Below are 14,219 nucleotides of genomic sequence, written 5' to 3' on the forward strand. Positions count from 1 at the left end.
TAGTTTGTAGCTATTATAAACAAAGCTGCTCTGAACATTTGTGTATAGGATTTTTTTGTGAATAAACCTTCCATTTCTCTGGGTAAATTCCAGGAATGTAATTGCTGGGTCATATGTTAAGTGCATGTTTAGTTTTATCAAAAACTTCAATACTCTTTTTTTCCAGAGTGACTGTTTAATTTTACATTCCCATCAGCAATGTGTGAGTCATCCAGTTTCTCTGCATTCTTGCCAGTATTTAATGTTATTAATTTAATTTTAGCCATTCTGATAGGTATGTCTGATATCTCATTGTAATTTTACTTTGCATGACCTAATAGCTAATGCAGTTGAGCTGAGATTTTTAAGACTTCATTTATCTTAGGAAGATTAATTTTGAGGCAGTATATGAAAAATGTGTATGAGAGAGAGAGAGACAAAATACAGGGAATAGTCGGGAGGCTTCTGTGCCAGCCCAGGTGAAAGAGACCAGGGGTCTGGATCCAAGTCTAATAGTGAAGATGGAGGAGAGGGGGGAGACTTAGCGGTATTTCTGGAAGGAGGGAGGGAGACATTGGGGTACCTGTGGTAAGGCTATTGATGAGCATATGGGGAGAGAAAGAAGGAGAAGGAGGTGAGCATGAGTTTACTTTTGAACATGTGGAATTTGAGGTACATCCAGATGAGGTGATCAGTAGACAGAGTACAGATAAGGAATGGAGCTGGGACAAGTTTTAGAGTCGTTAGTGCATCCATGTAGTGAAGCCTTAGTGAGCAAGCTTGCCCATGCCTAGCTTGTAAAACAGGAAGAAATGGAACCTGGAAAAATAGAGTGTGGTCCTGTGAAATTTCTGAGGACAGAGGCCCTGTCCATTTGGTTGGAGCAGAACTGACATTAGGGTCTGCAGTGGCAGCAGGAAACTTTTTTCCTCTGTGGGTAGAGAAGGGTTGGAGGTGGAGTCACTGTTGTGCCTTTTGTCCTCTAAATTATTAAGTCAGGCACCAGACAGAAAGTTTCCTTCATGTGACTCAGCCTCATCTTGAAGTAACAGGAGGCTAATACCAACCACTTTTGTGAGATCTCCGGAGTCCACATGAATTTAATTTTCATTATCCTTTGATGTTTCCTAAACTTTTAAATATGGGTACTGTTTTCCTGTTTTTATTACCATGTCCTGTAGCCTCTGAACTTTTTTTGTTTTTAACTTAAACTATTTCCTTTAATCAACTTTTTTCTTTTTGCTCAGTCTTGACCTAAGGAATAGAATTATAGGTTTATATAACATTTTTTTACACGTGTTAAAAGGCATATATAATGATCAAGTGTTTTTAAAAATTCACATGTCACCTAGAATGTTCTTGCATATTATCTATCAAAACTCCAGATTTCATAGATACAAATACATCTTCAACTTGTCTCATGTGTTAGCAGTTTGCTAAGAGGGAAAAAGCAAAATGACAAATTTCTGGTTCGGCGATGGTATAAAAATGGACAATTTAAGTATCTGGGAAGTGGAATGGCTGTAAAAGCATACCATTTACCTTTTTTAAGAATGTAAGTAGATAATTGGGTAGAGATTACAGTTTCGTGTCTTATGATCATAGCCATTGTTTCTGTATTAGTTGGTAGAGATGAAATCTGGGACAAGACCTCCCAGATGCCAGCTCTTCCTATTATTATCCATCAGAAATGAAAAACAGTACCTCCCAAAGAAACAAAAGATAAGGATACATTTGTGGCTCTTAATTGGAAAACAAGGTTTTATCCACCACCATTAGCCTTTGATAGGTTCAGTTTAACATGGACACATGAAACTGTCAAACAGAAGTCAGAAGTAAAGCGCCAACTATTAAATGCATTTTAAACAAGTTGGTAATTTTTTTTTTTTTTTTTTTTTGCTGTCAGCAAAGTTGCAGAGTATATAGCTTGCCCCTTTCCTAATATTGTGACCAAATCTTTTGGAATACTCTTTGGGAAAATTGCTCTAATCATTCACACCTTCAGATATTTGTATCACATCTGCTTGCTGCTGCTAAGTCACTTCAGTCATGTCTGACTGTGCGACCCCATAGATGGCAGCCCACCAGGCAAGAACACTGGAGTGGGTTGCCATTTCCTTCTCCAGTGCATGAAAGTGAAAAGTGAAAATGAAGTCGCTCAGTTGTGTCCGACCCTCAGTGACCCCATGGACTGCAGCCTTCCAGGCTCCTCCGTCCATGGGATTTTCCAGGCAAGAGTACTGGAGTGGGGTGCCGTTGCCTTCTCCAGTCACATCTGCTTAGAGCTAGTTAAAATAATGGATTTTCACACCTTCCTTTTGTTCAAGACTATTGAGGTAAAGCTTGTGGCCACACACAACTTAATGATTTGCAGACATCCTTTAATCCTGAAGTGCTAATAGGGGTGCCTTCTGGTGCTGTTAGTTCTTTGAGCCTAAGTACTAATCTTGGCTGGTGTTAGGCTGGCATTATTTCAACTAACGTGAAGATTTATGTCCAGATCACTCCTTAACACTGTTCCCGTGTCTGAGGCGTGACTCTCTGAGCATAGATCCTTTTCTTATAATTGCATTCAGATATGTACATGTTGATCACATAACTCTACCAACTCTGGTTGGTTTAAGATGTGATATATATTCTTTTTTTTTTTTTAATTCAGCAAACATTTGAGCACTCTCCAAGATGTACACACAGCCCTGAATGAAGTGTTCTGGTGCACATGATGATAAATTGAGGCTGGCCCTGCCTGCCCTCCCTAGAAGCTTCAACTCATAGTCATGTATGTAGATTACTAAAATTTAGATGCTGTGGAAATTAACAAGAAGAAAAGAATTCCTCAGTCTCTGAGATCAGGGAAGACTTCAGGAGGAGGTAGAATTTGGTTGGAGACTTGAAGAACAGGTAGAATTTGGAGAAATGAAGAACATGCCTGGTGGAAGAAAGAGCTGTGGGTAGAACCAACAAGCTGTGGGTAGGCCAACCAAAGAACTGTTGGCTTTGAGCATCAAGTGTGAAGTCATAGATATAGAGGGCTTGATCATGAGTTTCAGATGATGTGTGTATGTGTTTGTTTGTTTTTTTTTTTTGCTAAATCTGCAGTTTATTTTGGTGGATTTTTTTTTTTCTCATTTTAAAAAAGGCCAGTGGGGTTTTTTGTTTGTTTTTCAAACTTTTAATTTTATGTTGGAGCATAGCTGATTAATAATGTTATGATAGTTTCAGGTAGACAGCAAGGAGATGATTTGTGTTCTTGAATAACAGGCCAAGGAGTTGGTATTTTAGTTGCTTTAAATTAAAATTGAAGCAAAAATAAGACAAAGCTCTGTGATGCTTTTATAAGCTCTTTTTCGGTGGTGCTGGTTTTCTCACTGTGCTCAGGCTAAAGCCAAGCGTGACTGTTTTTTCCCTAGCATGTCTAATCTAACTAAGAAAGGAGGAAACAGACAAAATAAGGAGTAGTCAACTAAAGTTCATGGGCCTTTACTACTTTACTCTTTTTGTCCTTTCTGTCAAGTGTACCACTGGTGGAATTTGCTTTCTACCCATGTTAGAATATTCTGCCTCTAGGCAAAGTAACAAAGCAAGTATTCACAGAGTCCAGTGACCTTCACCAAGTGTCTCCTTTAGTTCTGTGTCCGGCTGACACTTTAGCCTTGGTTGGAGTATTTGTGATTAGTGAGTGGAAGAACTATTTGGGTGAGCTCAAGTTATATGCTAGAGACAAGGATGTGAATAGTAATCTCTTACCAAGAAATAGGATTCTAGGATATGTTATTATGAAAGAATTATGGTCTCTTGCAGAAAATGAGCAGATTATGGAAGATTACAGAAAAAAATAAAATCACCCCTAGCACCTCTACCTAGGGACAACTATTGTTGTCATAAAATAGTTTTGTTTAGTACTTTAACAAAATTTGACTCTGAAAGCTCTTCTTTATGGATGAAAGGTATGTGAATTTTTCTATGCCCTTGTGTTTTCAGCGTCAAAAATATTACCTGTGAGTCTCCTTGCTGTTAGGAAGGAGAGCGGGGTGAAGGAGATTAGTATTGCAGTCTCTGCATTATTTTTCTCTTGATTGGTACTCAGTGACTCAGCATATTTTCTGAACAGTCAGTAATAGGATGAGTAAGAACACCTGCCTCCCTACCCTCTTTTCCCTCAAGGCATCTATAAAGCTTTATAGAGCTTAGTACGGTATGATACGGTCTCTGGTCAGGTGCCAGATGTTGGTCTCCAATAGCAGCCTGGAGCTCTCTGCTGGGGATGACAACAGCGCTGCCATTGGTGCAGAGCCCAGGTGGCTTTCCTGCATGGTGACTGAGTCTAGAGCCTGCAGGTCTCCTGAGGTTGGCCTGCTGCCTTGATCATGAGCTCTTTTACGCCATCTGCAGCATGGCTGCTGCTTCTTAGCTAGGAAATGCTGCTTAAGGGGAATAAATATAGCTTGTTGGCACGAGTTAAAGGAGCTTTCTGTCAAAAGGGAAGAAAAATATTGGAACTAGCAGCGTATTTTTCAAGCAATTTTAAATACTCAAGCCTTTATTTTGTTAAAATCTATAACTTGGAAGTGACAAATGGTTAATGAAAAATTTTTCATTGAAACCTGGATTTTGCTTTGAGGTAGCCTTGTACTGAAGGCTACACGACTGAAGCAACTTAGCAGCAGCAACAGCAGCAGCAGCAGCAGCAGCAGCCTTGTACTGGGGCTTCCCAGGTGATGTATTGGTAAAGAAACTCACCTGCCAATGCAGGAGATGCAAGAGACATGGGTTCAATCCCTGGTTTGGGAAGATCCCCTGGAGAAAGAAATGGCAACCTGCTCCAGTGTTATTGCCTGGAAAATTCCATGGACAGAAGAGCCTAGCAGGCTACAGTCCATGGGGTCACAAAGACTGAGCATGCATACGCAGCCTTGTGCTAATGCTTTCTAAAATGTCTCACCATTCTGTCCCTCGCTTTCTCTTAATCAAAAATAAAAAAGGCCAATGCCAGGAACAGGGAACAGGGCCTCTGTAAATCTTTGCAATAGTTGAACCTCTCAGTATCAAAGTTACAGACTAATATGAAGTTAATTTAGTGCACAAAAGTCCACTAATTAGTAGAATTAATCTTATTAAGTCGATCCCTTCCCCCCTTACCCCCCTTTTTGTGAGTTAACCTATTTAGATAATTAGATGCCATATTTTTAAAATTATTTAAGATTATTTTCTGAATTAGCTGTTCAAAGAATCAACTCTTATTAGATATCAAATGACAATTTCTGTTGACTAAAGCAGGTATGATGTTAGGCAGTTACTTAGTTTCCTTAAATGTATTCTCACAGTGGAAAAATAGGCCAACTGCCCAAATACTCACCTTTACTTTGCATCTCACTATTGTCAGCGCTTCCAGCCTGCTCTCCAGTACAGGTCACGTAGTGGACCCACTCATGTCTTATTTGAGGCATTTAACACAGGCACACACAGTACTGGGCACTGAAGGGAGTTTCATTTACAAATTATATTTTGGCTTTTTTTTTTTTCTTAAGCTAAAGCCTGAAAGTCTTCAAGGGATTTTTTCAAATGTAAAATACCAACATTTTGTTATCTACATTGGTGGTTCTCAGTTTAGGTTGCATATTAAAATCACTTGAAGAATGTTAAAAAAAGATACTAACACTCCAGACAAATTAAACCAGTCTCTGGGGTCATGCTCTGGCAATGAGTGCTTTTTAAAGCTGCCCTGGTGATCCTAATGTGTTACCAGCGCCGAGAACCTCTTCCCTAGATCTCACAGGATCGTCTCTTCCATCCCCTCAACCAGTGGGGCTCCGAGTGTTTCCCCTTTCTTCTGAGATTTATTTTCAGTTTATCCTTTGAAACCTTATCATTGTAATAACAAAGTTAATTTCATCCCCGATGTAATAGGAACTTGGGGAAAGTTTCTTGGAATTTAGCTTATGAAAAACTGAAAGCCCTCCAGTTTTTCTCCTGATTCTGGGGTAATGCTAGATTGTGAGGTGCGGAAAAACACCTGTTTTACCATGGTGGTAACAAGGCATATCCACTGGTTTTACGTATTTATACTTGTGGATTGTATTAATAGAAGATCCTGGACATTAGGGTAATACAGCCTAGTTACAAATGAGTGAGCTGGGGTACAAATTAATCCATAGCCACTGAGCAATAAGACTGAGGTTAGCAGGTTCCCCAACTCTGACTAGTGAGCCATTTCTAATATATTATGCTTCCTTCCTGTGAAGGTTGCATTCTGAAATTTTGCTGTCCCTCTAGACTGAAGTGGCCACTCTCTGGAATTTCTTAAGGGAAATGCTTGAGATGATTGGGATCTTGTTAATTATGCATTGGAATAAGAAATTGCTGAGATCTGGGGGAATTGTCCTTTGTGGTGTTAATTTATTGAGAGGGAGGATGGGAAAGCCTGAAGTCATGTGTTTGGAAGGGCATCAGCTTTTTTCATTTCTTTTTAAATTTAAAATAAAATGTAACTTTCTCTTTCTTTAACTTTTAACATTTTGAGTCTCTTTGAAAACTGTTACCTTTGTAACAGCTTCCCTTAAATGTTTGTCTTTCTAAATGTTTATGGAGTGGGACACCTACAGCTATCCATTCTGTATTTTTGTTAATATCTTGTGAATTGAGGAGAAAAATATGCTCTAGGCTTTTGAGGCAAGTCCATTCTGATTGTGCCCCTAGGGCAGCTTTCTTTGTGGGGTGGGTCAGACTGGAGTATTGTAACCTTTAATCCCCTTGGAAGCAGAGAGGTGCACCTGGTTGGTTCCTCAGCCCCTGGGCTTCGTTCAGAAGGCTACCCTGCTGTTTGCTGTCAGGAAGGAACTGTTCAGCCTGAGGAATGACCATCAGCCCTTGGTATCTTGTCCCAGGGGCCTCCAGGCAGGGGGAAGCCCGAGGTTGCCCTTTCAGCAGACATTCCACTCTGGCAGCCTGTTAAAATGAAATGGACAAACTAGATAGGCAGAAGCCCTGTGGTGTGACAGTGAGCCTGTTATCACAGCCCTGGGGATGGTCTTGGAGCACAGAGGAGGGAGGGCCCCTGTGCAAGTATCTCTGTTTGCTTATGGATCGAAAGTTCCTTACTTTCTTCACCCGATGGGCATATAAATGGCTCTGTGTTTCCCTGACCTTTATTCGAACAGTGGCTGAATCTAAATTTCACTGTCCCCTTTCGGTTCCCCAGCGTCCTCACCCTGCTCCACCTGAGTCTCCTAGCCAGAGTCCTCAGGAAGATACAAACAGCAGCAGTAATTTCTTTGTTGAATGTTTTCTCAACTCCTGGATCAAGCAGTATTTTTCCCTTTGGAATGAATCAGCTGCTGTGGATGCCTTCTGTGGCTGTGTCCTCTGTCCATGGAGAGCCCTTCAGTCTGCAAAGCTCCTTAGGAGCAATACAGAAAAATTAGTGCATCTCAAGAGAAGCCTTAAGAAGTTACTTCTAAAACTGACTTAAAGCATTGTAATATAAAAAACAAATAGGCCATAAAACACATTTCCCTAGGTCAGCATACACCGAATACTAGCATGTGAGCTAAGTTTAGCTCTCTTGGACTACCTTAGCACTACTGACATTTGGGGGCTAAATCCTTCTTTGTTGTGGGGGCCTGTCCTGTGCCTGGTTGGCTGCTCGGCAGCATCCCTGGCCTCTACCCACTGAATGCACAGTTATGACCAAAATGTCTGCAAACATTACCAGATGTCTCCTGGGCAAGCAAAAATCCTCCTCAGTTGAAGACTACTAGGCTACAGTATCCAACACTGTAGCTGCCAGCCACAGGCAGCTGTTGGGCCTTGGAAATGTGGAAAGTCCGAATTGAGATCTGCCATATAGAACACACGCACCAGGTGTCAAAGACTTAGAACCAAAAAAGAATATAAAATACCTTGTAATTTTTTATTGATTACATGTTTAAAAGATACTATTTTGTATATATTGGGTTAAGGTATATTCTTATGGTTAATTTCACCTGTTTCTCTTCCCTTTTTAGTATGGCTACTAAAACATTTAAATTACATTTGTGTCTTATATTTTTTTCTGTTGGACAACATTGCACTGGAGTGTCAATCTACTGTGGTTTAACCATTAATCTTCTATTAAGCATCTAGTCCCCTGTATACCATTGGGTTTAAATTATATCTTTTCTTGGGGAGAATTTTCTTTCTACAGTAATATTATGAAGACAAAGCATGTATAAAGTGTTACATGTGACCAGTTTGTTTCTCTGACTGCTGCTGCTGCTGCTAAGTCGCTTCAGTCATGTCCGACTCTGTGTGACCCCATAGATGGCAACCCACCAGGCTCCCCCGTCCCTGGGATTCTCCAGGCAAGAACACTGGAGTGGGCTGCCATTTCCTTCTCCAGTGCATAAAAGTGAAAAGTGAAAGTGAAGTCGCTCAGTCGTGACCCCATGGACTACAGCCCACCAGGCTCCTCCGTCCGTGGGATTTTCCAGGCAAGAGTATTGGAGTGGGGTGCCATTGCCTTCCCTGGTTTCCCTGACTACCTGCCAGCAACTCACTAGAAATCCAGTCAAGGTTCAGATGTATGTTTTCTTATGTTTCCCTCTTTGTTCGCTTGGATTTTATCTCTATTTCTACTGATATTAAGGTATGTATAATTGTATCTTAAAATTTAAGTTTAATTTCTTGCTTGGTGACATTGAATTTAGAGGGTGAGAGATGGACACTTTTGAATCAATTTAGTAGATTATTCTGGATTTTGAACTTTTATAAATACTAGACTATAACCTGCATGAAAGCAGTGATTTTGAGGTGTGAGTCTGTTTTTTCACTCCTGTTTCCCCAGCACCCAGAGCTGTGCCTGGCGTGTTGTAGGTCCCTCAATAAATACTGAATGGATGGGTAAAACATGTTTTTCAGTAAAAGCTGACTGTTCAAAATATTATGTTAGTTACCTGGTCACTTTTTTAGCTGCATTCTCCTTTTTCTTGTGCTAATTTCATTACACAGAAAGTTTTCCTTTTTATATACAAGCCATCCATTTTGCCTTTGGTAAGTTTCTGACTTTGGGGGAAGATGGAGACTATTTTCCTTCCATCAGTGTGCTAAAATGCTATTTAATTCTCTTCTGTTTATTTCACCATTTTAATGTAACTTTGAGGGTTAATCCTAGATGGATTAATGTATGATATGAAACATGAATCTCAGTTCATCTCCATTCTGTTTTTTATTTGTCCCAGTGATATCCACTGAATCATATTTCCCTACCCTGTTATATTATTTATGTATTCATATAGCAAGCCTATATAGCTTGAGTATATAGAGTCAGTTTTCTTGGTTCATTTCCATTTTTAATCCAGTCAGTCTTAGAACATTGATAACTTGCTTTACAGAATGTTAATATAGTAGAATATATTTGTTTTTACTTTAAATAGACATTTTTTTTTCGCTCGACTTGCTTAGCCAGGTAAACTTCTTTTGGAAAGCCTAGAAAGAAAGAGAAGTTAGGCATCCAGCCAGATACAATTAGACATTTGTGACATCTTTGCAGTTACTAGCAGGGTGATATAAATATGCTTTTACTTTATTTTAAAATATCAGTCTGTAATGTATTCATCTGTTAGCATCTACTCATCTTTGGTTGAAAAACCACCTGGAAGTGCACTTTTGCAATTAAGTAAACTCATCTGTTTATAGTCTAGTGTTCTAATCATGTATTTGTGATTTTGACTTTGGAAAGTACCATTTGCTTATAATGAGGTTAGTTTGGAGAGTCAGAGTTTATTTTAATCTGATACTCACCCTGGGAAAGAGAGGCGAGCTGGCTGTCTATAAAGATACATCCGAGGTCATCTTATACAGTAATGATCTATTTGCTTGTTTTTTCTTTGAAAGACACATAGCTTAGTAATTAAGAGCCTTAACTCTGGAGCCTGGATTCAATCTCTGCTTTTTAAAGATCTCTTCAAGTCTTTGTTGTTATTTCAGAGTTTCCTCAGCTGTAAGACAGGGGAATGAGAGTGTCTACCTCATAGGGTAATTGTGAGAATTATAGGAAGTTAGTATCTGTAAAACATTTAAAACAATGCCTGGCACACAGTAAATGCCATATTGGTTTGTTATAAGTTCGTTTGTCCACATTTTCCCATCACCTTCAAGTAAGTGGTTTGCCTTTACAGATATATGCTAGTCATGAGATCTGGCTGCAGACAAAGAAGGCTGTCCTAACTTCCTCTATTTCTTGCTAATGTCCCAGAGTAGGTAGGACAAAGGCAGCCTTGAGTCGACAAAATAGAACTGAAAGTACTAAAGCTAATAGAAGTTCTCTTTTGCAATATCACTGTAATACACATTTTATAATGAGTAATTAAGCAAACTGGATATATGTCTAGTTGCTAGGAGCTATACTTTTTAATCCTATAATCCCACTGGTGGAATTTATCCTAAATAATCCAGAAAGAGAAAAATAAAGTATAATTGTTTATTACACTGTTAATAATACACAAAACATTAGAAGTGTATTGGTTAAGAAGATTTCTTAGTGGTATATCATGTAGCTTTAAATGATGATAATGCAGACTGTGGAGCAATATTGAGATATTCTAGTTGACATTTGCATAATAGGTGCCAGGCCGTATACTGAGCCAGGGGCCAGGGATACAAACAAGAATTAGTCAGCTTGCCCTCCAGGAGCTCTTCTCTTGCCAGAAGCATCCCACTGCAGTGGTGTAGTACAGGGAAGAGATAGGAAGGAGGAAATGAATTCCCTAATCTTGAAACAATTAGGGAAAGCTAAAGGAAAGAGGAATGGTTGAGATAGTCCATAAGATTTATCAGGTGGATCAGTTGGTGTGTAATTAATATGTATTAAATGTTTGTTTAATACTTATACCCAATATTTTGCTAAACACTTTTCATTATCCTATTCATTCTTCTCAACACTTTGTGGTCTTCCCTGGTGCCTCAGCTGATAAAGAATCCACCTACAATGCAGGAGACCTGGGTTCAGTCACTGGGTTGGGAAGATCCCCTGGAGAAGGGAAAGGCTACCCACTCCAGTATTCTGGCCTGGAGAATTCCATGGACTGTATAGTCCATGGGATTGCAAAGAGTCAGACATAACTAAGTGACTTTCACTTTAATTCATTCTTCTCAACACTTTGTGGTAGGTGCATGTACCATTGTAAAAATGAGTAAGTTGAAGCTTAAAGTGACTTGGTAATATGCAGAAAGTTGGTGGCAGAATCAGCCTGTGAGCCCATATCTTATCTTCTAAAAGCCATGTGCAGGGACTTCCCTGGTGGCACAGTAGATAAAATCCACCTGCCAATGCAGGGGACACGGGTTCAGTCCCTGGTTCAAGAAGGTTCCCATGCCACGGAGCAACTAAGCCCATGCGCTCTAGGACCCTCAGGCCACAACTCCTGATCCTGTGGGCTGCAACTGCTGAAGCTTGCATGCCCTAGAGCCTGTACTCCACAACAGGAGAAGCCACCGCAATGAGAAGTCCTCGTACGGCATAGGAGAGTAGCCCTTGCTTGCAGCAACTAGAGAAAGCCCACATGCAGCAATGAAGACCCAGCATAGCCAAAAATAAATATATAAACTAAATTATAAGAATAAGAAAATAGAATCCATATGCAAAACCACTATACTTCACAGAGGCCTCCAACTATGGGAAAATCCCACAGTGGCCTAAGGAGTGTAAATACTTTAAGATCATAGAGAGTATAGTTTTATTGGAGTAAGGGGGTTTTGTCTTGGTTTTCTTGATAGTGTTGTTTTATCATTCAAGAATTCTTGCCAGGAGCTAAACACCTGCTACTTACTGTTTTGAGAGTCCTGTCTTTGAAGGAGCTGGGGGCAAGTATGGAGCAGGACTTAAAACAGGATTCTGCGTGGATCCTATCATCTCCAACAAATATTTCACCGTTGTTATCTAGGCAGTGAGTAGGATATGGCAACAAGACTGACAGTTTAAGAAGCAGTTTTCCTAAAGCTATTCTTTAGGAAAGAATAGCAAAAATATGATGTAACTTATTAAGTGGGTTGCTTAGAATGATAACTTTCAGTTGTCTTAGATTAACAATATAGACTTTTCCATACCCTTACAGTGGTCATTCCTACTCCATATGTTATTATTATATGAAAATATGAGAATTAATTTAGCCACTTTTCAACTACTTTTATGGGGGTTTTTCTTTGTCAGGATAAAATTATACTGAATGCCTTGTATGAAAATCAAAAACAGTACAAGAGCCCTCAGTCTCTTGATATGTTACAGGCGTTTTCTCATGCTGGTGTAGCACTCATGATATGCCTGGGGGAGTGAAACCTCGCCTGTCTGCTCTCATCTGAGTGTTTTTAGAGAACTTTGAATTTCACATTCTCCACTATGGGAAGTAACTACCCGGAAGGTGGTAGAACATGACATCGTGCATATAGTCAAAGGAACAAAACTCATGCATTAAGATCAATTTTTGTTTGTTGTTATCATTAAATCCATTCACTTTTCTTTTCATAGCTTTTGATGAAACTAGGCATTTTAGAGATGAATAAAATGAAATCAGTGTACTATAAAGATAGAAATTGGAATACTTTTATTCCCAGTATCTAGGACAGTTTTGTATATAGGTGCTCTGTAAGTTATTTGTTGAAAGAATGAATTAAATAAGATGTGAAGATTTTAGTTTTCTCTTAATGCTACTATGCCATTCTTATATAAGAATGCTAATGGATGGCATACCAAGTCTTCTTTTTTAAAAAAAAACATAAGCTTTGATACTTCTTTCTTTCTTTCTTTATTGGTCATACTATGTGGCATGTGGGATCTTAGTTCCCCTACCAGGGATCAAACCTGTGCCCCCTGCAGTGGAAGCTCAGAGTCCTAACCACTGGACAGCCAGGAAATTCCCCCCAAGTTTTCCTTTTCTGATTCTGTACTGTCCAAAGATGTTTATAAAACTCTCCTAACTCTTGAACTTGGTTCTCCTGGAAATACAAAAGATCTAGAACAGCTAAACCAGGTTTGTAAAGGAAGAATAATAAAGTTGGAGAGATAGCACACTGTGCTATTGTAAGACTTACTAAATAACTGCCTCTTAATATTTGAGTTGCTTCTCTTCTGTGTGTAAAAGAGGTAGTGTGTGAAAATAGAGACTCCACTTTGTGTAAGGTCCAGTGTGTTAGGTGCTACACCACTTAACTTTTTCTTGATCCAAGAGTCTATTCTTTCTTGCTAGTTCACAATAATTGCTAGAAATATTTGTGAGAATGTCAGAAAAGAGTAAGGTTCCTTATAAACCCTTTCATGAGGAAAAGAATGGTTCTGCTTCTGTAACAGTAACTGCGGAAGTCACTTTGGGTTGATAAACAACAAGGCCCTATGGTATAGGACAGGGAACTATATTCAATATCCTGTGATAAACCATAATGGAAAAGAATATGAGGAAGAATATGTACGTGTGACCCTTTGATCCCACTCTGTATGGGGATCTTTGTGACTCTATGATCCATGGCATATATCTGGGGAACAATATGATCCCAAAAGATACATGCACCCCAGTGTTCACTGTAGCACTGTTTACAAAAGCTAAGATATGAAAGCACCTAAATGTCCATTGACAGAGGAATGGATAAAGAAAAGGTGGTACATATATACAATAAAATATTACTCAGCCATTGAAAAGAATGAAACAGTGCCATTTGCAGCAACATGGATGGACCTAGAGATTATCATTCTGAGTGAAGTAAGTCATACTGAGAAGGGGAAATATCATATGACATCCCTTATATGTAGAATCTAAAATGAAATGATACAAATGAACTTATGAAACAGAAACAGACTCACAGACCTCCAGAACGAGCTTCCAGTTGCTGGAGGGGGAAGAGGTAGTTAGGGAGTTTGAGACAGACATGTACACACTGCTAAAATGAATAACAAACAAGGACCTACTGTATAGCACATGGAACTCTGCGCAATGGTTAATGTGGCAGCCTGGGTGGGAGGGGGTTTGGGGGAGAATGGATACATGTATATGTATGGCTGAGTCCCTTCTCTACTCACCTGAAACTATCACAACATTGTTTGTTAATCAGATATATACCCCAATACAGAAGTTTTTAAGAAAGAATGTGTATGCATAACTGAGTCGTTTTGCTCTACTGTAAAAATTAATGCACTACTATGAATCAACTACACTTCAATAAAATAAAATTTAAAAAAAAGTAATTTGGGGTTACTTTTAGAATGAACAGGCAAAAAT

General features: G+C 39.3%; 1 protein-coding gene across 7 annotated transcripts in view; it reads left to right on the forward strand.

Moving 5' to 3' along the window:
* Window positions 1-14,219, forward strand: part of ABCC5 (ATP binding cassette subfamily C member 5) — an 81,584-nt gene that overhangs the window by 5,400 nt on the left and 61,965 nt on the right. The window lies entirely within an intron of this gene.

Source organism: Ovis canadensis, chromosome 1, assembly GCF_042477335.2.
Source record: "Ovis canadensis isolate MfBH-ARS-UI-01 breed Bighorn chromosome 1, ARS-UI_OviCan_v2, whole genome shotgun sequence".
In the NCBI taxonomy this organism is placed as follows: Eukaryota; Metazoa; Chordata; class Mammalia; order Artiodactyla; family Bovidae; genus Ovis; species Ovis canadensis.